Below are 27,620 nucleotides of genomic sequence, written 5' to 3'. Positions count from 1 at the left end.
AAAGTCCAATGTTGTAAAGAGCTATATTGCATAGAAACCTGGAATGTTAGGTCCACGAATCAAGGCAAATTGGAAGTGGTCAAACAGGAGATGGTAAGAGTGAACATCGACATTTTAGGAATCAGTGAACTAAAATGGACTGGAATGGGTGAATTTAATTCAGATGACCATTATATCTACTACTGTGGGCAAGAATCCCTTAGAAGAAATGGAGTAGCCCTCATAGTCAACAAAAGAGTCCGAAATGCAGTCGTTGGGTGCAATCTCAAAACTGACAGAATGATTTCTGTTTGTTTCCAAGGCAAACCATTCTATATCACAGTAATCCAAGTCTATGCCCCAACCAGTAATGCTGAAGAAGTTGAAATTGGCCGGTTCTATGAAGGCTTACAAGATCTTCTAGAACTAATATGCAAAAATGATGTCCTTTTCATCATAGGGGACTGGAATGCAAAAGTAGGAAGTCAAGAGATACCTGGAGTAATAGGCAAGTTTGGCCTTGGAGTACAAAACGAAGAAGGGCAAAGGCTAATGGAGTTTTACCAAGAGAATGCACAGGTCATAGCAAACACCCTCTTCCAACAACACAAGACTCTACACATGGACATCACCAGATGGTCAATACAGAAATCAGATTGATTATATTCTCTGCAGCCAAAGATGGAGAAGCTCTATACAGTCAGCAAAAACAAGACCAGGAGCTGACTGTGGCTCAGGCCATGAATTCCTTATTGCCAAATTCAGACTTCAGTTGAAGAAAGTAGGGAAAAACACTAGACCATTCAGGTATGACCTAAATCAAATCCCTTACGATTATACAGTAGAAGTGACAAATAGATCCAAGGGATTAGATCTGTTAAACAGTGCCTGAAGAACTGTGGATGGAGGTTCATGACATTGTACAGGAGATAGTGATCAAGACCATCCCCAAGAAAAATAAATGCAAAAAAGCAAAATGGTTGTCTGAGGAGGCCTTACAAATAGCTGTGAAAAGAAGAGAAGCAACAGGCAAAGGAGAAAAGGAAAGATATACCCATCTGAATGCAGAGTTCCAAAGAATAGCAAGGAGAGATAAGAAAGCCTTCCTCAGTGATCAGTGCAAAGAAATAGAGGAAAACAATAGAATGGGAAAATCTAGAGATCTCTTCAAGAAAATTAGAGACATGAAGGGAACATTTCATGCAAAGATGGGCTCAATAAAGGACAGAAATGGCACGGACCTAACAGAAGCAGAAGATATTAAGAAGAGGTGGCAAGAATATACAGAAGAACTATACAAAAAAGATCTTCACGACCCAGATAATCACAATGGTGTGATCACTCACCTAGAGCCAGACATCCTGGAATGTGAAGTCAAATGGGCTTTAGGAAGCATCACTACGAACAAAGCTAGTGGAGGTGATGGAATTCCAACTGAGCTATTTCAAATCCTAAAAGATGATGCTGTGAAAGTGCTGCACTCAGTATGCCAGCAAATCTGGAAAGCTCAGCAGTGGCCACAGGATTGGAGAAGGTCAGTTTTCATTCTAACCCCAAAGAAGGGCAATGCCAAAGAATGTTCAAACTACTGCCTGGCAGGCTACAGGCCATGGGGTCGTACAGATTTGGACATTACTGAAGTGACTGAGCACACAGGCATGAACAGCAAGTACAGAGGCCCTGAGGCAAAGAGAACATGGTGTGTTCAGGAAGCTGCAAAAGGCTGAGTGCAACTGAAGCCAGGGTGCAGAATGAGGTGAGTGGGATAAGCAGAGGTTATAGGAAGAAAAACTGGCTTGGCATGCTGAGACATTTGGTCTTTATTCTGAGCACAATTGTGCGTCACTAGTGGGTTTCTAAAAAAGGAGTGACGTGACCTTATTTTTAGTTGAAAGTATTATTCTCATTAGAAGGCAAAGAATGTATTAGAGAGAGGCAAACCTGGAGGGCCAGTTTAGAGGCAAGATTATAGGCAGTAATTGAGGTAGAGATGGTGATGAGATACAGTTACAATGAAAAAGGACAGGCTGAATTGAAACCTAAAGCTACTAATGATGTAGGGTTTGTGGAACTCAGTGAATAAACAGGGACAGGGTTTGTGGCCATCCTTATATTGCCAAGGGCTTCCTTGGTGTCTCAGATGGTCAAGAATCTGCCTGCAATGCAGGAGACCCGGGTTGGATCCCTGGGTCTGGAAGATCCCCGGGAGGAGGGAATGGCTACCCACTCATGCATGCTTGGCTGGATCATCCCATGGACAGAGCAGCTTGGCAGGCTACAGTCCATGGGGTCACAAAGAGTCAGATATGACTGAATGACTAACACTTATATTGCCAAATAAGGGCTTTTTATTTTTTGTTAATAGCAGAGAAAACAGCATGTTTCAGTTGTGTTGGAAAAGAGCCTACAGTAAGGAGAAGAGACAACCAGTAGAGCAAAGTTCTTGAGGAGAAAAAAGGAAGGTGTTCAGAATTCAGGTAGAAACATGTGGACACGTGGCGGGGGATAGAGGTATAGATTGAGAGATTGGGATTAACGTGTGCACACTTCCATGTGTAAGACAGACAGCTAGTGAGAACCTGCTGCAGTAGCACTGGGAGGTCATCTTGGTGCTCTGTAGTAGATGGTGGGATGGGAGGGGGATGGAAGGGAGGCTCAAGAGGCAGGGGTTATATGTATACACACAGCTGATTCACTTCACTGTACAGCAGAAACATTGTAAAGCAATGATACCCCAACTGGAAAAGGAAAAGAAAAAAAGTGAGTCTACTCCTGTCCTGAGAGGAAGGGCAGCATTTCCTGCCTGGCAGATGAGGGTAGACCTCATATCTGAGAGCTAGCAGGAACCAAGACTCCAGGCCCTGGGGAAGGGCTTGGCAAGTGTAGAAGCAGAGGATGGCTGTGTTACTTTCCCTAGAAAGTTACTTGAGAACTTTGTCCACTTGAAAATGAAATGCGTGTATATTTGGTCATGTCTGACTCTTTGCAACACCACGGACTGTAGCCCACCAGGCTCCTCTGTCCATGGCATTCTCCATGTGAGAATACTTGAGTGGGTTGCCATTCCCTTCTCCAGAGGACCTTTCCAACCCAGGGATCAAACCCAGGTCTCCTGCACTGCAGGCAGATTCTTTACCACCTAAGCCACCAGGGAGCCCAACACAGTTCACTTAAATCCTATTGTGTCATGCATGTGTGCTAAGTCACTTCAGTCATGCCCAGCTCTGCAACCCCATGGACTGTAGCCCATCAGGCTCCACTCTCCATGGGATTTTCTAGGCAAGAATACTGGAGTGGGTTGCCATTTCCTTCTCCTTTGCTCATACTGGTGGAGTTCTTGCTTGGAAACTTCTACTGTCTTTGTTAAGTAGATTATATTCTAAGTGCAAAGACGAAGTGTAAAGGAAATTGGGGATGATTTGAATAATCACCAAAAGGCATAAGAGAGAGTATTGATGAGGAAAACAGAGAGATCCCAAAACATTAAATTCCCAGTTAATTGGAAATTATGGCTTTTTGGTGGCACTGGTCTTTGCCATTGTGTGGCTTCCTCCATGAGCATTTCGCTGCCTTGATGTGAGGGCAGGAAGGTTGATAACTAGATCCAAGGTCAGGAATTTAACAAAAAGAGCAATGACAGGGCAAAGAAAACTGTGATCAGAGAGTGGAGATGTTAGACTCTAAAGCTTTAAGGACCTCTCTTCCAAGTGTTGACGAAGTCTAGGAATGGGTGTAAAGGAAAACTGATGGGGAGAGAAGCAGGTGAAGACCTTTGGAAACTATGAGGTCAAAGTTAGACATTTGGATGGAAAATGCATTGCTTAGTGTACGGTCTATATGAACATGTTTGCCAGAAATAGTGCTTTACATAGATAAGGTCAATTAAAATTTACAACACCCTCAAGAGGAAATTATTTTTATTCCAATTTTCAGATGAATAAATTGATTCTTGAAAAGTTTGAGGAACTTTTGTAAAGTCGAGCAGATATTAACAGTAGTAATAAACATTTTATAGCAATTTACTATGTATCAGACATCATTCTAAGCGCTTTACATTCTAAGTTCTGAGTGCTCAGAAAATTGTATTATTAATGTCATAGAGAGGAGGGCGGCACAGAAAGTTTCAGTAACTCAAGTCACATGGCTTCTAAGTGGCAAAAAGGTAGACTTAGAGGAAGTGTCAGCAATAGGCTATTAATCAAAGTTACTACAAAACCCTTGTTTTAGCCACTCAGAAATAGCATCTATTTATGACATTTAGAGTGCTTTTTCATTTAAGAAATTCTTTCGGGAAAAAAAAAATCTCTTCCAAGAATAGTAATAAAAGCTTTAATAAATTTCATTTCATCTATTTCATTACACTTAAAATTCACACTGTAAAAAATATGAAATGAAATAATATTTAGGCTGAAGGAGGAAGAAGGAAGGAAAGGTAGAAATATGAGGGAAAATTAGACAAAATTCAGAAATCATCGCAGAGGTCTCTGTTAATTTTTCCTGTCTGTGAAGTAGCAAGAGATTTTTCCTACTGATTTAAAGCTAAGACTTGGGTTCCTCATGAATATGTTGTTGTTCTGTTGCTAAGTCACGTCTGACTCTTTGTGACCCCATGGACTGCAGCATGCTAGGCTCCTGTCCTCCACTCTCCCGTGGTTTGCTCAAATTCATATCCGTTTAATCAGTGATGTTGTCTAATCATCACATCCTCTGCTGCCCACTTCTCCTTTTGCCTTCTATCTTTCTCAGCATCAGGGTCTTTTCCAATGACTTGGCTCTTTGCATCAGGTGGCCAAAGTATTGAAGCTTTAGTAGCAGTCCTTCCAATGAATATTCGGGGTTGATTTCCTTTAGGATTCACTGGTTTGATCTCCTTGCAGTTCAAAGAACTCTAAAGAGTCTTTTCCAGCACCACAATTCAAAAGCATCAGTTCTTCGGTGCTCAGCCTTCTTTATGGTCCAACTCTTACATTGTACACGACTACTGGAAAAACCATGGCTTTGACTATTTGGACTTTTGTTGGCAAAGTGATGTCTCTGCTTTTTAATATGGTGTCTAGGTTTGTCAAAGCTTTTCTTCCAAAGAACAAGTGTCTTTTAATTTCATGGCTGCAGTCACCATCCCCAGTTATTTTGGAGCCCAAGAAACTAAAATCTATCACTGTTTCCACTTTTTCCCCTTCTATCTGTCATGATGTGATAGGACCAGATGCCATGATCTTAGTATTTTGAATGTTGAGTTTCAAGTCAGCTTTTTCACTCGCCTCTTTCACCCTCATCAAGAGGCTCTTCAGTTCATCTTCACTTTCTGCTATTAGAGTGGTACCATCTGCATATCTGAGGTTGTTGATGTTTCTCCCAGAAATCTTGATTCCAGCTTGTGATTCATCTAGTCTGGCATTTCACATGATGTACTCTGCATATAAGTTAAATAAACAGGGTGTCAATATACAGCCTTGTTGTAATCCTTTCCCAATTTGGAACCAGTTCGTTGTTCCATGTCCGGTTCTAACTGTTGCTTCTTGACTCACATACATGTTTCTCAGGAGACAGGTAAGGTGGTCTGGTACTCCCATCTCTTTAAGTGTTTTCCACAGTTTATTTTGATCCACACAGTCAAAGGCTTTAGTGTAGCCAATGAAGCAGAAGTAGATATTTTTCTGGGATTCCCTTGCTTTCTCTATGATGCAACAAATGTTGGCAACTTGATTTCTGGTTCCTCTGCCTCTTCAAAACGCTGCTTGTACATCTGGAAGTTCTTGATTCAGGTACTGTTGAAGCCTAGCTTGAAGTATTTTGAGCATCACCTTACTAGCACGTAAAATGAGTACAATTGTATGTAGTGTGAATATTCTTTAGTATTGCCCTTCTTTGGGATTGGAATGAAAACAAACCTTTTCCAATCCTGTGGCCACTACTGAGTTTTCCAAATTTGCTTACATATTGAGTGAAGCACTTTCATGGCATCTTCTTTTAGGATTTGAAATAGTTCACCTGGAATCCTATCACCTCCACTGTCTTTATTCATATTAATGCTTCCTAATGCCCACTTGACTTCATACTCCAGGATATCCGGCTCTAGGTGAATGACCACACTATTGTGGTTATCTGAGTCATTAAGATCTTTTTTGTATAGTTCTTCTGTGCATTCTTGCCACATCTTCTTAATCTCTTCTACTTCTGTTAGGTCCTTACCATTTCTATCCTTTATTCCACCCATATTTGCATGAAATATCCCCTGATATCTCCAGTTTTCTTGACAAGATCTCTAGTCTTTCCCATTCTATTGTTTTCCTCTGTTTCTTTGCATTGCTCATTGACCTTCTTATCTCTTGCTATTCTCTGGAACTCTGCATTCAGTTGGGTGTATCTTTCCCTTTCTCCCTTGCCTTTTGCTTCTTTCTTCTGCTATTTGTAAAGTCTCCTCAACCACTATGCTTTCTTGCATTTCTTTTTCTTTGGGATGGTTTTGGTTACTGCCTCCTGTACAATATTATAAGCCTCCATCCATAGTTCTTCAGGCACTCTGTCTACCAGGTTTAATTCCCTTGAATCTATTAGTCACTTTCACTGTATATCATAAGCGATCTGATTTAGGTCATACATGAATGGTATAGTGGCTTTACCTACTTTATTCAGTTAAAGCCTGAGTTTTGCAATAAGGAGTTCTTAATCTGACCCACAGTCAGCCCTTGTTTTTGCTGACTGTATAGAGTTTTTCCATCTTCAGCTGCAAAGAACATAATCAATCTGATTTCAGTATTGATCTTCTGGTGATGTACTTGTGTAGAGGCTTCTCTTGAACCCAAGAAAAGTGTGTTTGCTATGACCAGTGTGTCCTCTTAACAAGACTCTGTAAGCCTTTGCTCTGCTTCATTTTGTACTTCAAGGCCAGACTTGCCTGTTACTCCAAGTATCTCTTGACTGCCTACTTTTGCATTCCAATCCCCTATGATGAAAATGACATCTTTTTGGTGTTAGTTCTAGGTCTTATAGGTCTTCATAGAACCAACCAACTTCAGCTTCTTTGGCATCAGTGGTTGGGGCATAGACTTGGATTACTATAATGTTGAATGGTTTGCCTTGGAGATGAACTGAGATAATTCTGTCATTTTTGAGGTTGCTCCTGAGTATTGTATTTTGGATTCTTTTGTTGCCTATGATGGCTCCTCCATTTCTTCTAAAGGATTCTTGCCCACATAGTAGATACAATGGTCATCTGAATTAAATTCGCCCATTCCTGACCATTTTCACTGATTCTTAAGATATCAATGTTCATTCTTGCCATCTCCTGCTTGACCACATCCGATTTACCTTGGTTCATGGACCTAACATTCCAGGTTCCTATACAGTATTGTTCTTTACAGCATCAGACTTTACTTTCACCAGCAGACACATCCGCATCTGGGAGTCATTTTCACTTTGGCCCAGTCACTTCATTCTATCTGGAGTTGTTAGTAATTGCCCTCTGCTCTTCCCCAGTAGCTTATTGGACACCTTCCAACCTGGGGAGTCCATCTTTCAGTGTCATATCTTTTTGCCTTTTCACACTGTTCATGGGGTTCTTGTGGCAAGAATACTGGAGTGGGTTGCCATTTCCTCCTCCAATGGACCACGTTGTGTCAGAAATCTTCACTTTGACCTGTCTGTCTTGGGTGACCCTGCACAGCATGGCTCATAGTTTCATTGATTTATGCAAGCCCCTTTGCTACGTCAAGGCTGTGATCCATGAAAGAGTCCTCATGAACATGGTTGCATTCTTTTTTTTTTTTTTAGGTCAACAGCTGAAGGGTAAGGATTTTGCAGTAACAAGTTCACAACCTTTGGCAGTTCCTCTTATTACTCCTATTACTGTATACTTGAACCCCTGGGAAGGTGTGGGGGTGGGGTAGGGGCTGACAGATTCTCTGCCAATCAGCTACACTTTTCCACCAACCCATACAGACACTTCTGGACCAACTTCAATAGCTGGACACCAGCCTCCATTTGCCTCTCTCCTTAGTGATTTCTACCATCTCTTCCACAGCTACTGACTATATAGTCTGCTGAAGGGGCATAAGGAAACAGAAAGCAGTATGTCTTTTGACTCTCTGGTTGTGTTATGTTTAAATTCAAGAAAGGAGAACAAGGAGATGATGATATCAAAGTATTTCTATGTGAGTCTGAGCTTGCTGCAGTGAGAGTGACAAGTTTTTATTTATGATAATGTTAACCCAAAACTGGGAACCCAAACATTGAAGAACTGTCATGAGCACAATATTTTTTCTTCAAACTTAAGAAATCAATATCATTTAAGGAAAATCAAAACCTGTGTGGCTCAGACTGAGTTTCAGAGACTTCTTTATCACAAGTCATTTGACCTCCTTCGAGCCTCAATCTCTTTCTCAATGTTGATAATAACCATCTTCAGAGATCAGGATAATAACCAATCATTATAATGAAAATAGATATTGTCTATGAATAGCCTGTGACCTGTTACTGAAAACTAGGTCACTGTAACTCTACTTTTCATTTGGAAAACATATATCTTTAGACATGGGCACTGAGGTTATGTTTGCTAGTACCTGGTGCTAAGATCATGTAAACAGCTACAGTCAATGCAGGATGCTTAGCTTTTGACAAAGACATTGTTTCCCATTTGATTCCTTGTGGAACAAATGAATATTGCAGTCACTAGAAGATGCAGTTGGAAAAGTTTCTTAGCAGCTCAGATGTTCAAAGTGTACAGTGTATGTAGATTATTATTTTCTTTTTCCTTTGCAAAAGTCTCTTTTTTTTTTTTTAACCAAAATGAGTAGTGTATGGAAGCAGCATATAATTGGAGTTACTGTAAAGGTCACAACTAAATAATAAAATAATTGTTCAAATATGTGGTTTTGTCAGCCAAACACTTAGTGATTTTATGATCCATTGGTGTCTGCTTTATTTAGAAGGAAGTGGAAAGTAGGGAGATTTATATCTTCTAGGATGTACCTGATTTGGACTTTTAATCAAGACTCTGGTTGGTGGACTATGGCTTTCTTTAACTCTTCTGATTAATTTTAATCTATTTACATCACAATATAAAATGGCCTGCTATAGCTAGTCTGCGGGCTATATTTAGCCTGGAGAACATGTTGCTTGGGCAACACATATTTTACAGGTTGGAGAATGGGTGTACCCTTGGGACAAGTGTCCACTTTTCACTATGCAAAGCCCCCACCTCTCTACACTGTGGCTTATACTCACTTGGCACCCACCCCTGCACTCATGTATTGGCTGGTCGTGGTAGGCATTGGAGTTTGGGACTTCTGACTGACGAAAAGGAAAAAATAAAAACTCACCCAGGTATTTATTTTTGCATGACCTTGCCATTGTAAAGTGGAAAGAGGTTCCGTTTTTATTATGAATACATGCTACGAATGCTGGTACTGCATTCTTTGGCTTTAAAAAGGTCTGCCTCTAAAATAATCTAAAAGGGGATTCGTTTTGCCATCACTTCTTTCAAGAGCTCTGTTAAGTAAGCAGCCAAAAAGAGAGTAAAGGGCCACTGGATACTCAATTAGAGGGAGAGAATTCCTGTCAACCTTACTGAAGGAGGAAAAAAAGCAAATCTGGCAGATCAGGGGCTTTCCGCTCAATGCCCATGTGATTGCCCACAAAGCTCCTGTGATCGGGTGCTGGGACAGCACATCGCCCTATTTGCACATGTATGGAAACACTTTTTGTGGAAGCTACTTGACAACATTTAATGTTTATTGTTTACTTGTCATTCCCCCAAACCACACACAGACTGTTTGGGTTACACCTAATTACAGTTTTTATTCATTTTACAGTTTAACGTTTCTTTTTATTTAGCTTTTGTTATGGTTTAACAACTCCTTTCATTTGTTGGAATCGTAGACAAGTTTGAAATGTGAGCACACCCGTAAGACAAACACACATCATTACCTTTCCCTCTCCTGGTGTGCAGCCCTTTGTGAAATCTGCCAAGAGAGTGTAGATGCTGATGTAAGGGGATCAGGGAGGGGGAGGGATGGAACCAAATGCCTTGGGATTTCATGGATATTTCTTTGAGAATTCTTCTCTGAGTGAGATGGAAGCCATGGGAGAGAGGTACTAGGTGGTCTACAAAGTGCAGGGCAATAATAGGACTCCAGCAAGGATATTTCTAAGAATATAAAATCCCTGGGGAGAACAAGCACTTAATTTCCTTTCCTTCTTAGCCCTCTGGCCAAGAAAATTACACTGACTTGTGATGAGAAAGGAATCGCCATTGGGCCATCTAAATGTCCATTTGCAACCTATGCTAAATTCAAATTAGTTAACATTGGGAAGTAGAGGAATGACTATTTTACTTGGATCTGTCATTCATTCATACGACAAATAATGAAGCATATTGACCATACTTGTCTTACTTCTGCTTCTGTACCACACCAGGACCAATGAAATAAGGGAGGTGGTAGGTTTTGTGTTCCTGCCCTCACAGATGTTTTAGGTCCCCTGCAAACATCCACTGAGCTACATGATGAAAATAGATGAGAGCCAAGATGCCACGCTTTTGGTGTCCAAAAGGAAGTCATGGTACCCAAAGGAAAAATTTATAATATACTTCAGAGATAACCTGATATCCAAATAGAATCAAAGAAATATTGATATTGGAAGTTGAAAATTTTAGCTCTTGGACTGGAGAAATCTGAGATAGAAGGATAACTTCTTTGCTGAGAGTTTGCTTGTAGGTAGCAGCATATGTTTCAGGGAATAACTAGGGTTTCTGTTAACTACTTGTATAGGTAGTGGCTCAGAGGAAGGCACGTCTCTAGGGAGGGTAAAGAAGAAATGGAAGCCCAGGTCCAGAAGGAGCTTTGTGAAGAGAGTGAGGGCACAGGTGGAGGCCCTAGGATCACATGGCCATCTCACAAGTGGTGCCCGGGGATTTCACCGAAAGCAAATTGAAACTTCAATCTGGTTAAAAATGAATATTCCCAGCTATCAGTTTTTTCATGTATTGCTAATTTGGGTGAACTGTGGGAGCAGATTTGCCACATTCTGTGAGCCTTGAAGCAGTTCGGTCTGTTTTTAGTTCTAGTTATCTGTTTTCTTAATCCTTGCTTTTTTTCTAATTAATTTTCAGGCCTTTTAGACTTTCCCTGATGTTTAGCTGTCTTCATGATATTTTTTTAAAGATTACAAACTGGTGGCAAGTGAATGTTTTTAAGTATGAGTTGGTGTTTTTACAACTTTTGCATACTGCTGGGTGATTTTATAATATTAAAATTATTTTGAATAGAGTCAAATAGGCTCCTGCCGCAAGGTGAGGGAATCCCAAGAGTTCTCTGATGTGGATGGCCAGGGAAACAGAAGCTGAGGAGGAATAGAGAAGGGTGAGACAAAGGAAAGATGCCTTCTGTGGTCACGAAAGCTGTGGCCAGGGAAGGCCAGTGAGGGCTTATGAAGAGCACGCAGATGTGCCAAAAAGAGAGAGTCAGTCAGCTTTCTACCTATGTCTGGCCCAGAAGAGCAGAAAGCCAGAACACTGACTTACTATCACCAGCCAAGTAAGAGCCATTCCACTCCTTCCCTTTATGCTTCTCCTCTTATTACCTGTGACCCATGAGGTGAGGAGGAGGTGAGTGAGGAGGCAGGTGGCTTAACAGAGACTGGAGAGGAAGAGGGGAAGGCTTCCTTCTGCATAAAAACTGAAGGATTGCTTAATATCTTGAACTTTTGAGACTTTACATTTCTCTAGTGAGACTATGTTGTATGACTTAAAATGACTGTAGAATTTTCGGTTACCTGAGGGTGAGCAGAGCAATCAGGGGTTTCTGGAGTCTTCCACAGTGCTGTGGGGAATTTTCACCCACTAAATGCTATATACAGGGACTAGAGGAAATAAAACAAAATCACAGTTGATCATTTCCAATATGTATTTACCATATTGGTTAATAATAATAATAGTAAACCTTCCTCAGACTCACTTAATCAAGGGGAATTTATTGGGTTATGTAACTGTGAAACTGTTTACCTCAGATCAGGACTTGAACCCATGTGCTGGGACTCGAACCCATGTGGCCAGGACTTAGTTTGGACTGTATGTGGCAAGGTGTAAAGCTTAGGAAGTAAAATAAAAGAGAGGCTCCTAAAAGCCAAGTTGACTGGAGAATTCAAGAGCTGTTAGCATTATGAATGGAAGCTATTACCTGAAAAAATATTGCTGCAGGAGGTTTAGACTGGGACATTAAAACAAATCATTGTCCTGGGTATTGGAGTTAACTAAGAGGGCATGATAATGAAGTTTCACTGTCTTGAATCTGTGGGAAATAGATATTCCAGGGTTATGAGCTCAGAAGCATTAATGCTGTAGGACTGTACCTTGATGAAGCTCCTTTGGGGAAAAGGTAACAGAGCAAATTATGCTCGTGATACATTGGTGTATCTTATAACCCACTTCTTATTTTAGAAATGCTTAATATTATTAATTTACCTAAATGCCAGGGGAGATGGATGCTCAGAGATTTTCTAATTGCCCAAAGAGTCATAATCTAAAACTGGAAACCCCAGGTGGTCCCACCTCAATTCTGAATGGCAGGAGAGGAGTCGTGCTGTTGTTGGCTTCCGTTCTCCAGCAGAGCTGAAAAAGGCTGAACTGCTTGGTCACTTCTCTCCTGCAGACTCTCGCCTGGCTTCTCAGGAATAGTGTAGGGCAAGATTCAAATTGAGCAGCTGAACTATGGCAGCAGGGGCTTTCAAAAGATCAGGATGGATGCTATAATGTTTAACAACTTCCTTCTCAAACCCAAATTTTTGAATTGACAGTGAAGCAAAGATAGAGGAACCTATAAAACAAATAGGATCCCAGGGCTTATTTTAATCAAATTTCTTTCAAGAGGCACCCCATTTCTTACTTCCTTCAATTCCCCCCTCTGCCCAATAAGAAAGAAACGGAAATGAGAGACACCAGTCTCTTTAGTATTATAACGTGTGTATGTCTCCTTTGTAAATGTTATTACAAGTGGTGTTAGTATAAATCTGGGAAACGGATGAAGTAATAGATTTAAAATTCTGTGGAAAATAGAGATTTGGTTCTGCCTGTGTGGGCATGTTGCAATCACCTCGAAATGTCAAGTCTTTGGTAATCAAAGTCTTTAGGGCCTTTAAAACCAATATCCTTTTAGGGACAGAGACATATTTACTGAAATACATAACCCGGAAAATAAAGTTCTTTGCTTTGCTTTACACCCTGGAGTGTGATAAATTTTGTGGGCTGTAGCATAAGCTAGTCCCCTTGTTTCTCAGAGGATTTAGTTCCATATCAGAATGCCATTGGAATTTTAGTACTCAATCTTTTGGCCTTTGGAACAACCATTTGTTTTGTAGAGTCCATGATGTAAACGCCTCTGAAATGTTATTAATACCTTTTAACCATTTCCTATAATTATTTCAATAACTTAAAGGAAAATGCCTGTTTTAAAAGATCCCCTTCCTGGTGAGGGACAATTTATAGCCAATATGTAACTCAACAGGAAGTCAAGAGAGCAATCACCAAGAGGAATGAGATAGTCAGAGTTTCTCCAAACACATCAAAAGATTTCTTGGGAACTAAAGTCAGCAATAAAAGAACACAGGATTAGTCATCTGGGACTGGATGTGCCAGCTCCACCCTTCTTTCTCCTGAAGGGAAATGCCTCCTGTTCTATAGAGAAAGAGGAAGCCCTCATATTCCACCAGTTGTTTCCTTATACTTGAAAAATTTGGGGGTAGGAATATGGTAATAGAAGCAAATGGGAAAAATTATACTGAGTCATCAAGTTCCCGTAATAGATCACTATTTGGTTGTTATGGCTATTTATATTAGGGCAAGGAATGATTAAGTTCTAAGTTGTTTTTATAAAAGCTAACACTGTTTTTGGTCCCATAATCTCAGAAAATCTTTCAACAGGAAATGCCTCCCTCTCCATTTTCATCACCTACTGTAAACTATCAAAATGAAATGGGGAGTTGCTATTCGATGGGTATAAAGTTTAGTTTGTTCTACAAGATAAATAAGTTCTGGAGGTTTGCTGTATTGCCTGGTGCTTATAGTTAGCAACACTATATTGACATTACTTAAAATGTTAGAGGGTGGGTCTCATATTTTCTTACCACAATTAAAAAAGAAAGGAAAAAAAGTGAGAAAGAAAGAGAGAAATAGAAGGAGGAGGGAATGGGAGGATGGAAGGAAGGAAGAGCAACAATGATAAGTAATGTTCTAGAAAGTGGAGCCCTTACTTGTTTTTCGAGGCAATGCTAACTCGAGCAGAATTCGGCATGGGATTGGGTTGCGAGCATGCTAAGTTACTTCATTCATGTCTGACTCTGTGCGACCCCATGGACTAGCCTGCCAGGCTCCTCTGTCCATGGGGTTCTCCAGGCAAGAATACTGGAGTGGGTTGCCCTGCCCTCCTCCAGTGGATCTTGCTGACCCAGGGATTGAACCCATGTTTCTTACATCTATCTGCATTAGCAGGTGGGTTCTTTATCGCTAGCACCACCTGGGAAGCCCCATGTGGTTGGTTGGAGCCACTTTGATTCCATCTTGTCTCCAGTTCAGAGGTTTAACTTTGTCCAGTGGGATTTCTTGTTGGTCCTGGGAAGGGCCTCACAGAAGCCACCAGCAGAGAGGCTGGACCCTACCCTCACTTTCATATGCAATTCAAAATAAAGGCTTAGTTTTCAAAAGGATATTACTTAAAGTGATGCGAAAGTGAAAATAGTTTCCTTCTAGATGTTTCTTGGTTTGCAAAATTATGGATCTATTCATCCAAGAGGAACCTGCCTCATTGTGATTTTGTTCCCCACGTCCCCGCTCTGTGGAGACTGCGACAGTCTGCTGTTGGCAAAGCCAGCGTGGGCCAGATAGAGCAGCAACTTCAACTACATTTCACTTTGATCTTCTTCTAAATCCTAAAGCCATTTTTTAAAAATCAGAACAGACAGATGCTTTGCAAAAAATGTGCTTGTGTCTATTTTTGTGATTATTTTCTAAAGCAAACACATTTCTCAACAGCATTTAAAATATTCTGGTCATTTCTGTTTTTATTTTCTACTATATAAATTCAGGCAAAACTTGTTAATGTAGTATACTTTTAATAAAATGGGCTCCACAAGAAAATATTAGCTACAAACCACCACCTTCTCAATAAAGAGGATTTTTATATATCTCTCTGATCTTCGATGGGTCAAACAAAAAGTTTGGGATTCATTGTTGTACAGACACATTGATCATCTAGACACTGTTTACTCTGAAGTCATTCTCTCTGTCCTATTATTAAATGCTTCTCCATCACCCTTTCCTCTGACCACATGCACTACATGAATCTAAATGTGTCCTCCACTGCCTGACTGCAATTCCTTGCTATGATTTTGCTGTGTCAGTTCTCACTGTTGGGACTTCCCTGGTGGTCCAATGGCTAAGACTCCATGTTCCCAATGCAGGGGGCCCAGGTTTGATCCCTGGTCAGGGAACTAGATCCCACATGCCACAACTAAGACATGGTTAAGCCAAATAAATAAATATTTTTTGAAAAAGATTCTCACTGCTTGTCACATACTTTCACTCTTCAAAATGGCTATTAGGACTTTTCCTTTAGTGATGTTGCTAGTTATTTTTATTGGTTTAGGTCATTAATCTGTACTTTCTCAACACCAAATATGAAAATTTTTAAATTACTTTTGTTTTGTTTTAATCATATAAACTTTTGCACTCTCTACTTCCCCTGGTCATATCTTTGGAGAGATATTAAAGAATTTTGGAAGAGTGACCAGTCTTCACCAAACACAAGGCATTCAGATGTTAGTTCACAGTACAGAGTTTTAAAGATGGCAGAGGTACCTTGAATACCTAGCCAAGAGTCACCAGGAAATGTGTGTACTTGATTAACTGGAGGCCCCAGGGAAAGAGTCTGATGTATGATGCGGAGGAAGATAGAAATGCGCTGAAGTCCAAAGCTCAAGTTTGAGAATCTTCAAACCAACAGAAAATTGCAAGACTGTTCCAGACTCTTATGAGATTTAAGGTTTCACAGAAGAAAAAGACTTCCAAGAACATCTCATTGAATTTTTTAATGAGGATATAATTAATTTCACAGCAAGAATAATCCAAAGGTCGTTTTGGAGCAGTTTGAGAGATTCAGATAGGCTGGGGAAATAATTCATAAACTCCACTTCCCCATGTAACCACCATCACCAATTCCTCCCTGGGTGTCCTGGATCAGGGGACACATGAAAGTCAAGGATGAATTCTGACATGGTGTTGCAGGAATGCGTATACTGAAGGACCAGAAACCCAGGAGGAGCTGACTATCTCAGTATCCACATTGTCAACCACTAGAGGTTCATTTCTGTGACACCTGAAGGTTTTTCTTGAAACCATAAAATCCTAGACATGAAAGGAATCTTAGCAATGAGCCCAATTCTACCACATTATAGATGAATAAACTAAGGTACAGACCATTCAGTGTGGCCAAAGTGACTGTTAGTGCATTAGTGATTTAGCTGTCACTAGAAATCAAGTCTTTTAAAATCCATTCCAATTGGTTATGACTGAAATCTAACCCAAAAGATATTTGCTGAAAGAATCATGAGTGTCTTAGCCTGTGTCCCCCCAAAAAAAGGGCCTGACACAAAGGGTTCCTTAGAGTTTATCTGGGAATATGATGCCAGGGAACAGGGGTATGGGGCCTGAGGGTGAGAAACAAGGAAGGAGGAAAAGCAAATTCAAGGAAGAGTAGTTAAGTTGGCCACCCTAACTGCACCAGGGGACTGGGGACTGATGTTCAGCCTCTCTGAGACCCTAATGAATTACACCTGGGGTAAAAAGGCGAGAGCCTTTATCCACTGGCTTCCATTGGTCAATGGGAGCTCCATGGGTACTAAGTACTTTGAACTTTCATATGGCACCTACAGGAATAGGGAACCAATTCCCACACTGTGGCATTACAGAAGTTCCTAAGTAGGAAACAAGAAGTAGAATTTTGGCCCTCTGTGAGATGCTGTTAAAATGCAGTTTCAAGAATTTGATAGAGGGCTTTCCTGATGGTCCAGTGGTTAAGAATCCATGGAGTTAGGGGAAGGTAGTTGTCATAAGAGAGAAGAGTGGTATGGGATGGGTGGATGAAAAGTAGGTCCCCACTAAACCAGCCTAACATTTTCCCTTCTATAGGTTTTCTATTAAAATGAAAATTTTATACTTGAAGAAATAATACCAAATTAGCATCTCAGTAGGCATTCTTCAAGCTTGGATGGCCTCTGAGACAGTGGAAATGGGACTCAGGATAGACCCCCTAATGAGGGAGAGAGAAAATCTCAATGGGACATAGGGCCACTTTTCTGTTTTACAATTAAGCCTAGGGTTATCCCTGAGTCAGTCCTCCTAAAGACGAAAGATGTAGGCAATGCAAGGCAACATTAAGTGTGAACACTTTTTTAAAACTCTCAGTTAATACCTTGGGGAAAAGAAGAATCACAGCAGATTTTTCCCCCCATCTTTCAGTGCATTTTTACCTACTGAGGTTATTTTCTGCTTAAAGTGGAACTCCCTTGGAGATGACAAGAGGGAATTAAATCTTCAAATAGGACAAAAATATTGGTTGACATTCTCTCATCAGAAAGTGAAAAGTCAAATAGAGATTTCAGCACTTGATTTATCTGGAATACTTGCCATCCCGAAATAGTAACTAATATCCTTTGATGTTTACCATGTGTCAGACCATGTTTTGTATACATTCCTTTACCCAATGCTCAGAACTACCCTGTCAGATAGATGCTCTTCCCCTCCAGTTTTTCCTGTGGAACAAATAGGAGTACACAGAAATGATGTGCTCTAGTTTCAACAGCTAGTGAGTGATAGACCTGGGGTTAAATCCAGGAAGTGTGTGTCCACAGCCTGTTTCCTTAACCCATTTGCACATCACCTTTCTGATGAATCATGAAATTAGAGACTGTTCTGAACAATTACAGTTGAAAAGTTCCCTTCAGATGGGTTTTTAATTGCAGACTTATTTTTGTTTTGCCTGAGTTATCCTGACTTCTGCCTCCACATGGTATTTATATAAAAAACATCTGTTAGGAATATCATGTTGGTACAAGTCCTTTCCAGACTTTGAGATATATTGTGGTATTATCATTCTCTATATTGTTTACAGTGATAAAGTAAACTTTGACAAAGTAAACCAAAGTAAATAAACCACAGTAAAGTTGATCATTGCAAATCAGCAAAGTACACGGGAAAAGGAACTTTCAAATATTTTCTACCTGAACATAGGTAGGAATGAGAAATTTACCTATGTTAACACTCCTATAAAATACTGCCCATACCTTATTAGATATTAGATATCATGTTCTTGAGATCATCCGATTTAAGTACTGCCTATTATATTGAGAATTTGAATTCAAGAGGTGTCCTGAGGGGAGCAGCATAACCTTAAACGCTGGTTCATCAGGGAAAAAAAACTACCATGGACCTCCTTAAGTAATCACTGAATAATTTATATGTGTGTGTGTGTTTAGTGGAGAAAAGTGTCCCCTTTGTCCCCTTGTCTTTCAAGTTTCCCTTCCCAGTCCTGCTTCCTGGAAACACTGGACACCATGAGAACAGTGTTTAGGTGTAGCATCACCACTCCACTCTTACCGAGCACAGTGGGTCCCTGTAGTGTCTGTGCTAGATGCTGGGGCTACATCAGATTACATGCTATGGTGCCTGTCTTATAAGCTAAATGTGGAGACAGACCTACACTGAAAAAGATAAACAACTATAATCATAATCACATGCTGAGTTCCAAATGAACAATGCCAGTGATAAGAGCTATGGAAAGACACATGAGGACCGATTGCTGAGTATGGAGGTGTGGTGATAGCAGTAGAGATGGGAAGAATGGGATCTAGATACCTAATTATTAGGGTCTTTCTAACATATGAATATTTTCCACAGGAGAATATTGCCTGAATTTTAAATACTCTTTTGTATCCACTGTTTTGAAGGATTTTGAGGTTGAAACTGTTAAATTATTTGTGCCAAATTTGGCATTATCAGAGTTGAAATGAACGTTATTTAATTTTAAAAGTAGATTTTATTTTTGGTAGTGAAGTGGGAACAATTTATTATAGGTTGTTCTTTGCAACAGAGCACAAGAGGAACAAAGAGAGAAAGCTGCAAGTGTCTGATGAAGCAAAAATATCCTTTACCAGTGATGATATGAGAGCAGACTGTGGTCCACTTTTCATTGTCAGCATAGAGGAGTGAGAATCAGTGAAAAGCTGGGAATTGTAGTTTTGCTCTAGAAATGGAGTGAGGCAACAGTGCCCAATAGTGATAGTAACTGGAAAGGTTGAATACATCAAGTGTCATCTACTAAGATCAGATCACCTTGAGTATCACTTTTCCTCCAGCTTGGGTAGAAGTCTGAGAAGGAGGTAAGAGCAAGGATTTGATTGGCAAACAGCTGCCCAGATTCAATAAAGGAATTTGCTCTTCTTAACCGTAAAAAAGAATGTAAAAATAAAATTCTACACGTGCCTGGTTACTGCTATAATCATTTAAACTCAGAAAACTGTGCATATTAATTAGTTGTTGTTCAGTCACGAAGTTGAGTCCAATTCTTTGCAACCCAATGGCCTACAGCACTCCAGGCTTCTTTGCCCTTCACTATCTCCCAGAGTTTGCTCAAATTCATCTCAGTGGAGAGGGTGATGCTATCTAACCCTCTCATCCTCTGCTGCCCTCTTCTTCTTTTGCCTTCAAATTTTCCCAACATCAGGGTCTTTTCCAATGAGTTGGCTCTTCACATTAGGTGACTGAAGTATTGGAGCTCAGCTTCAGCATCAGTCCTTCCAATGAATATTCAGAGTTGATTTCCTTCAGGATTGACTGGTTTGATTTCCTTGCAGTCCAAGGGACTCTCAAAAGTGCCTTCTCCAGCACCACAGTTTGAAAGCATCAATTCTTTGGTGCTCAGCTTTCTTTATGGTCCAACTGTCACATCTGTACATGACTGCTGGAAAAACCATACCTTTGAATATATAGATCTTGGTCGGCAAAGTGATGTCTCTGCTTTTTAGTACACAGTCTAGGTTTGTCACAGCTTTCCTTCCAAGGAGCAGGTGTCTTTTAATTTCATGGCTGTAGCCACCATCCACAGTGATTTTGGAGCCCAAGAAAATAAAATCTGTCACTGCTTCCACTTTCTTCCCCTTCTATTTGCCATGAAGTGATTTTAGTTTTTTGAATGTTGAGCTTTAAGCTAGCTTTTTCACTCTCCTCTTTTACCTTCATCAAGAGGCTCTTTAGTTACTCTTTACTTTCTGCCATAAGAGTGGTATCATCTGCATATCTGAAGTTGTTGATGTTTCTCCCAGAAATCTTGATTCCCGCTTGTGATTCATCCAGCCTGACATTTCACATGATGTACTCTGCATATAAGTTAAATAAACAAGGTGACAATATGCATCTTTGATGTAATCCTTTCCCAGTTTGGAACCAGTCAGTTTTTCCACGCCTGGTTCTGACTGTTGCTTCTTGACCCACATACAGGTTTTCAGGAGACAGGTAGGGTGGTCTGGTACACATATTTCTTTAAGAATTTTCCACAGTTTGATGTGATCCACACAGTCAAAGACTTTAGAGTAGTCAGTGAAGCAGAAGTAGATGTTTTCCTGGAATTCCCTTGCTTTCTCCATGATCCAATGAATATTGGCGATTTGATCTCTGGCTCCTCTGCATTTCTAAATCAAGCTTTTACATCTGGAAATTCTTGGTTCATGTACTGCTGAAGTCTAACCTGAAGGATTTTGAGCATAACCTTAGTGTTAGTCGTTCAGATGTGTCTGACTCTTTGCAACCCCATGGACTATAGCCTGCCAGGCTCCTCTGTCCATGGGATTCTCCAGGCAAGAATACTGGAGTGGGATGCCATTCCCTTCTTCAGGGGAGCCTCCTGATCTGGGAATTGAACCTAAGTGTCCTGTATTGCAGGCAGATTCTTTACCATATGAACTACAGGGAAGTCCACGAGCATAACCTTACTAGCATGGAAAATAATTAAAGTGAATGCTATATTCCTACAAAAAAGGAGATCCAACAATCTTAAAATAGAAGTTCATTTATCACTGCTGTAAAAGGCCAATTGAGAACAGTGGGTAGCTGTGTAACTAGGCTCAGTGCTTCCAAGGTTTTGTATCCCATATATGAAAATACAAGAGAGGAAAAGTGTAGAAATATTTTAAAACAATACTAACTCTGTTAATATCTTATAATAACTTGGAAGCTATTTCTAATCTTGGAATATATTTTCACAGGTAATTTCCTTAATGGCAAGGATCATGTCTATTTTTCTCATTGGTGAACTTTCAAGGTTTGGCAGTTAATAAATATACAACAAATAAGTGAATATAAATAAACAATTTTATTTAAAATATCCCTCTCTAGCTCAGAATACCTCCAGAAAATCTGTACAAATGCCAATAAACTCTGCTGGTATAAAACAATGAACGTTAGTGTTCCATAATGCCTTGGTCCCATCTGGAAAGCTATTCTTCTTTCTGTCCATCTTTGAATCCATCTCTGCATTCATTTGGGCTTCCCAGGTGGCATGGTGGTAAAGAATTTGCCTACCAAAGCAGGAGACACAAGAGACTCGAGTTCAGTCCCTGGGTTGGGAAGATCCCCTGCAGGAGGAAATGGCAACCCACTCCAGTATTCTTGCCTGGAGAATTTCATAGACAGAAGAGCCTGGTGGGCTTGCATCCATGGGGTCGCAAAAAGTCGGATGCAACTTAGCACAGCACAGCACAGGTTCTTTTTTAGAGAAGGAAAACATCAGATAGGCATTTATGGAAAGGTATAATATTTTGATAACTGTAAGTGCTATGGAATAATAATACATCAGGAAAGGAGAATAGCGCGTACCCAAGGACAGTGTGTTATTTTAGAGAGGTCAGGCAAGGCCTCCCTGGTAGACATTTAAGTGGAGACCTGAAGAAGGAGAGGAGTGATCATTTGGGTATCTAAGAGGAGGTCATTCCAGGCAAAGGGAAGAGTAAGTACAAAGTTCCTGAGGTGGTACTGTGCTTGCTGGTTATTATCAAGGAGCCAGGAAGACTGGAGGAGAGTAAGCAGGAGGAAGAATAGTAAGAGATAAAATCATAGAAGTAGCAAGAGGTCAGCCATTTTGGTCCTTTTAAACACATTGGTAGAGGCTTTTTTTTTTCAAGGAAAGGATATAAGCTATTGCTTATTTGCAAGTAGACTACATGATTGAAAGCAAGAAGACTAGTTAGGAGGCAATGACAATAGTCCAGGTGAGAGATGATGGTACCTTAGACCAAGATGACAGTGGTGGAAATGTAATTAAATTCTTGTGAATGAGGAATAATTATTTGAAGATAAAGAGACAGCATTTTCTGATGGACTGGATTTGGGGTATGAGAAAGAGGAACCAAGGATGACTATACAGTTTCTAAGCTGAAGAGGCAGGGAAAGAGATGGGGAAGGCTATGGGAGCAGCAGGAGTGAGAGAGGAAGGTCAGTTGTCCAGTCTTAAGATAATTGTGTAAAGAGGTCAAGTAGCCAATTGGATATGCAGTCTGGAATTCAAGGAAGAGATGTGAGCTGACGATACAATCTGTGCATCATTGGTATATCAGGCATATTAAATTCACGGGTTTAAATGAGATGGCCCAGAGCAGATAGAGAAATAAATATTTTTTTAAATACTATAGAAATGATAATTATCTAAAACAGACTGTCAGGTTAGGGAGAATATTCACTTCAATTTTCAGGAGTACTTAATAAAATGGGATCAATTTCAACCAGTGGCTAATGTTTCTATTAGATTTCGTGGATTCAGACATGAACAAGATAATCCCAGCATTTTGAGGAGCTCTCTGTGTGGTGACAAGACAGAGCATCAAGCTGTTCTCTGACTCACTAACAATTGTCTAAGACTTGGGTCAGAACTATGACTTAGAGAGGTCTGGGGGGAAATTCTCATCCATCATAACATTTTGTGAGAGTATCTCCTCCCGAGAGTCGCCTAAGAAGATGGGAGACAGCATCAGTTAGACACGTTAAGCATATGTAACAGAAATAATATTGTTTTAAAATATTACAGCACTTTTCTTCTTGTGCATTTTCATATACAGGACTTTCCTTCTAGTTATTAAGAAACATTCATTTTTATCTGGAAACATTAGGCAGGAAATAGGCAAACTGTAAACAGAAATAAAGAGCCAACATTCAGTTTTTCTCTACCAAAGTAGAACTTTTGAATGTCTAGTTTGAAAGCATCTTAAAAGCCAGAAAAGTCTTGGAAGGAAAAAAAAAGATTTTCTGAGTTCACTGAGCTCCCAGTTTTATCAAGTGTCATGAATGTAACATAAAGGAAGATCTTACTACATGGTGAGAACCCAGCCCTTGGGGAATTGGAAAGGCTATGAGAGAGAAGTTCAAGTATGCAGCTGGACGTGTGCCTCCAGGGTTCCCACTCCAGGCCAGACTTGACGAGGAGCATTGAATGAAGCTGGGGAGGTAGAAACATCAAGAGATAAATGAAGGAATCTTAGTATATCTGAGTAGTGACCTATTTTCTTGGCCAAGGGGATGATACAAGCCTTTGGGAGAAACCAAACATTTATCCTAGAACCATTTTCAACCACAACCGTAGTAGAAGACATGTTTATTGAAATCAACAAGAGATAAAACTTCAGGTTCCCCATGGCCTCGCATCTTATGCAAATGATCCAGAAGTATCCATAGTGTTATCACTATAGGGTATCAAATACCCTGTATTTTGTAACTTCTTCCATCTTCTACACCTCTGGCTGGTTCAGTGATAACACTATCAACTTGATAGGACCATGAATACCAGGCATGGAATATGATGTATCAGGAGATTTAGCCACTTTTATCCCAATTCTTCCAAGATCCAGAGTCCAACACATGAGACTAACACGGCAAGTCTATTACTTTCTCCCCCACAAAGGACTATAACCCACCTTCTATATACCCTAGTGCTGCTGCTGCTAAGTCGCTTCAGTCGTGTCCAACTCTGTGCGACCCCATAGACGGCAGCCCACCAGGCTCCACCGTCCCTGAGATTCTCCAGGCAAGAACACTGGAGTGGCCTGCCATTTCCTTCTCCAGTGCATGAAAGGGAAAAGTGAAAGTGAAGTCGTTCAGTCATATCCGACTCTTAGCGACCCCATGGGCTGCAGCCTACCAGTCTCCTCCATCTATGGGATTTTCCACACAAGAGTACTGGAGTGGGATGCCATTGCCTTCTCCGATACCCTAGTGTTAAAACTGGGGTAATTATAGGGCGAGAGAAGAACTATGAAAGACTAAGCGTGTACCCGCAAATAGACTACCTTGAAATGAAAGATATTAAACTGCAAGATGGTAAGAGATACTATTTCTCACACATATAAGTCATAGGTGGGTGTTCAAGAAATAAGATTAACTAAGTATAGAAAATAATCACACATTTAAAAAATACAATAGCTATTTGGATTAATCAGCATCTTTCAAACATATAATAAGCTTTTTTTTTTTTTCTTTGCACATTTGACTTAGGCAGTGACTTAGCTGTTAAGAGTCACTGGTTAGGGAAGGAGACTCAGAACATAGAGAAAGTGGGCAGGACAGTCCATGGCCAACTGGGAAGAAAGAGAAGATTCCTTCCCACTGGAAAGAGAGGTGACCACAGAGGCTGGTAGTCCAGGCTTGTGGCTAATACTTCCCCTGGTCAAACCAACACCACACTGAGTTAATAATGGAATGCACAAGCTTCAGAAAATTCAACAAAAGCAAGAACAAATTTCACATACTTTCTTCATTTGAAGTTTCCAAGAGGAGCACCACTATCGCCCACAGTAACTGATAGGTCCAGTTAGAGATGATCCAGCACTTGCTTGGTCAACAGTCAGCCAGCCTCCAACCAGGCAGTGATTATCTGCCCTCTGGCCATTCTCTTACTAGTTCCCTTCTGTTCTGGCAAAAGAAGAAAGAGAAAGAATCAAACAAATGCAATTAAGAAAAGTTATGTACCTCTGTCATTATTCTGTTTGTTTTTAACTCACCTTGCTGCTGTTAAGTTGCTTTATGTCCGACTCTGTGCGACCCCACAGAGGGCAGCCCACTGGGCTCCTCCGTCCCTGGGATTCTCCAGGCAAGAATACTGGAGTGGGTTGCCATTTCCTTCTCCAATGCATACATGCATGCTAAGTTGCTTCAGTTGTGTCTGACTCTGTGCGACGCTATGGACAGCAACCCATCAGGCTCCTCTGTCCATGGGATTCTCTAGGCAAGAATACTGGAGTGGGTTGCCATTTCTTTCTCCTACTTAACTCACCTTAGAGTAAAACCAAGAAGGTTAAAATGTTTGAATTTCAACATTGAAATACAAATCCAACGCGGGCAACTTTTCAAAAATAGGATATCAAGTTGCTGATGTTCAGCATGCCAAAGCAGACCCTGGGGAGTCCTGTAGATGAGTTTTCCCTGAACAAATATCTCTATCCATCGGAAAAATAAGAGATTCATTTGAGTTAATAAACTCCTTTTAAAATTGAAATTATTCATTAGGAGAGTTACAGCTTTTCACAGTCCAGTGAATAAAAGCTTTCTGGTAATAAGTTTTTTGGTAAATAAGTTTTCTGGTAATATCTAGCCTTGCCACACTAGTGTAATGGGGACATGTTTTTCTGTTTTTCCCTTTCGCTGCAAAAGCTTTATTGTTTCAATTTGGTTCAAGGCTTGGGAGAGGGTTCCAGGTGTTAAAAATTGCCTAATGACTGCAGAGAGGGGCTTTAGGCAGAAGCCCTGACATTAGGGGGCGCTCCTCAAAGGTCCCTGGGCTCCAGAGGCTTCTAGTCGGTGCTTGAGCGAGATCCTTTTAAAGCGATACTCGCCCAGCCGGGCCTGGGGACCAGCCAGCCTGTGGAGGTTGGTCAGGCGGTCGCCATCTTGATGCGCTTCCCCTGCTCAGGTAGGATGGGCTCTCCAGGAAGTCACGGCGGTGGGGGCCCGGCGGGCGGAAGTCAGGCCGCGCGGATCCAAAATGGCCTGGTTCAGGGTCTTCTCCCTGAGAACGGCAGCTTCCAGAGCGTCCAGGGTTTTTTTCCACACTCGTCTTGAGAAGGCTTCTGCTTGTCCTGCATTTTCAAAAGACGCCGGCCGCCCTGGTGCTTCCCCTCCACCAAGTCATGGAAAAAGTGGTCCATCATCGCCATTAAAGTTAGAAGCCCAGAGAGAGGTAAGTGGAAAAAAGTTTGAAGGCTGGTCCGAGGCTGGAGCCAGGGGCGTCGCTGGGTCTGTTCCATCCATGCACTGTTGCAACAAAAAGATTGCAGGACCGCCGAGGGCGCTACCCGATGGGGAAATTTTGATGAACTGACAGAGAGACAGGAGGAAGGGAGAAAATCTGCTTGTCGTGGGGGGTGGGGAGGAGTAGGGGACACCACAGGCTCTGACCGCTTCTGAGGGGCCACTGACGAAATGAAGCCATGAGTGATAGGGGAACCGGGAGATAGAATCCTTTAAAACGTGGAATTGGTCCGAAGGCAATTGTATTCTTTCCAGTGGTTGTCTTAGGTCGTCCTGTGGGATAACTCTTCGTGCTGTAGGAAATCACAGGAAACTTACTATTGTAAACCGTCGACCTACAATGCTAGAAATGGTCCAGACAAAGTTCTTGCTGAAGTTCCCTATAATTTGGGAATCTCAGGAATAGTTGAATAATTTCTACTATCTGATAATAAGGAAAAGTTCATGATCTTTCTTAATTTCTATTGCAAAAATGATGTGAGGTGGCTGGTTGTTCTCCCTAAAGGTATTCTCATTTAAGTAAAGGAGCAGAACTGGGGTGAAGTTTGCTTCTGGACTGTGAGGAGGAATTAAGAGAAGATGTTGGGGCAGGTTTCAAAATCCTGTGTAATTTTAACTGGATGAAAATGAAAACCAGCAAGGTTTCTTTAGATTTCATCTACATGGAGTTAATTTCAAGGGTCCTGCTTTCTGTGTTAGGTTATGTTTTATTTTAGGGCATCGTGCCCAGTTTGAGAAAAAAGCCCAATAAAACATAGGCATTCTGTGATAAACTAGGCTTCTTAGAAATAGGATAGATTTCATTCATTTATTGAAACAAACATCTTGAAGTGACTTTGATTTCCAAATCAGATTGGCTGAAAATTGTCAAGGTAAACTTAACTGGTATAGCATCCTGAGCACAATATTGAAATGCACAGTTACTGTCAGATAATTGATAATGTGTCTTGGCATTGTCATTTCTTTCTTCACAATTATGTTATATCTTTATTGTGTCCAGTTATGGAGAAGGTCAGAAAAGGTATGCTAACTCTGGAATGGTAGAGATGGTTAAATTTGCCTGAATGTGAGAGTGTGTGTGTAATTTGTGTGTGCCCTTTAGATGAGAAATAGAATTACAAGATCTCCATGCCTCCTGACTCATCACTCTGTGTCTAAATCAGACCCCAAAGACATAGGGCTCCTGAAAATTCTGGAAATTTCCCTTTAATACTTAACTTAGGCCTGACCTCCTATTTAGGTTTCTGTATGCAGCATTCTTCAGTTTCAGAAACAAATCATTTCCTATTATAACTCAGAAATACTTAGG

General features: G+C 40.7%; 1 protein-coding gene and 1 long non-coding RNA gene across 18 annotated transcripts in view; one reads left to right on the top strand and one right to left on the bottom strand.

The window, feature by feature from the left end:
* Positions 1 to 25,967, bottom strand: part of LOC145511172 (uncharacterized) — a 94,381-nt gene extending 68,414 nt beyond the window's left edge. Inside the window, exons 1-3 of the long non-coding RNA XR_014057587.1 lie at positions 25,066 to 25,967; positions 24,814 to 24,976; positions 11,752 to 11,838 (exon numbers count right to left, since the gene is read on the bottom strand). This is a non-coding gene — a long non-coding RNA (uncharacterized LOC145511172). The remainder of the gene's footprint in view (positions 1 to 11,751; positions 11,839 to 24,813; positions 24,977 to 25,065) is intronic.
* Positions 25,817 to 27,620, top strand: part of CCNH (cyclin H) — a 375,519-nt gene continuing 373,715 nt past the window's right edge. For 16 of the 17 annotated variants that reach the window (XR_014057583.1, XM_081503969.1, XM_081503959.1 and 13 more), the window contains exon 1: positions 26,021 to 26,240. The gene's annotated coding sequence lies outside the window, so the exon portion shown is untranslated. Of the gene's footprint in view, positions 25,974 to 26,020; positions 26,241 to 27,620 lie in introns of those variants that run through there. The other variant, XM_081503963.1, reaches the window with a different exon arrangement.

Source organism: Giraffa tippelskirchi, chromosome 6 (assembly GCF_054371585.1).
Source record: "Giraffa tippelskirchi isolate mGirTip1 chromosome 6, T2T-mGirTip1v1.2.pri, whole genome shotgun sequence".
In the NCBI taxonomy this organism is placed as follows: Eukaryota; Metazoa; Chordata; class Mammalia; order Artiodactyla; family Giraffidae; genus Giraffa; species Giraffa tippelskirchi.
This window is presented reverse-complemented; position numbering and strand designations above follow the sequence as displayed.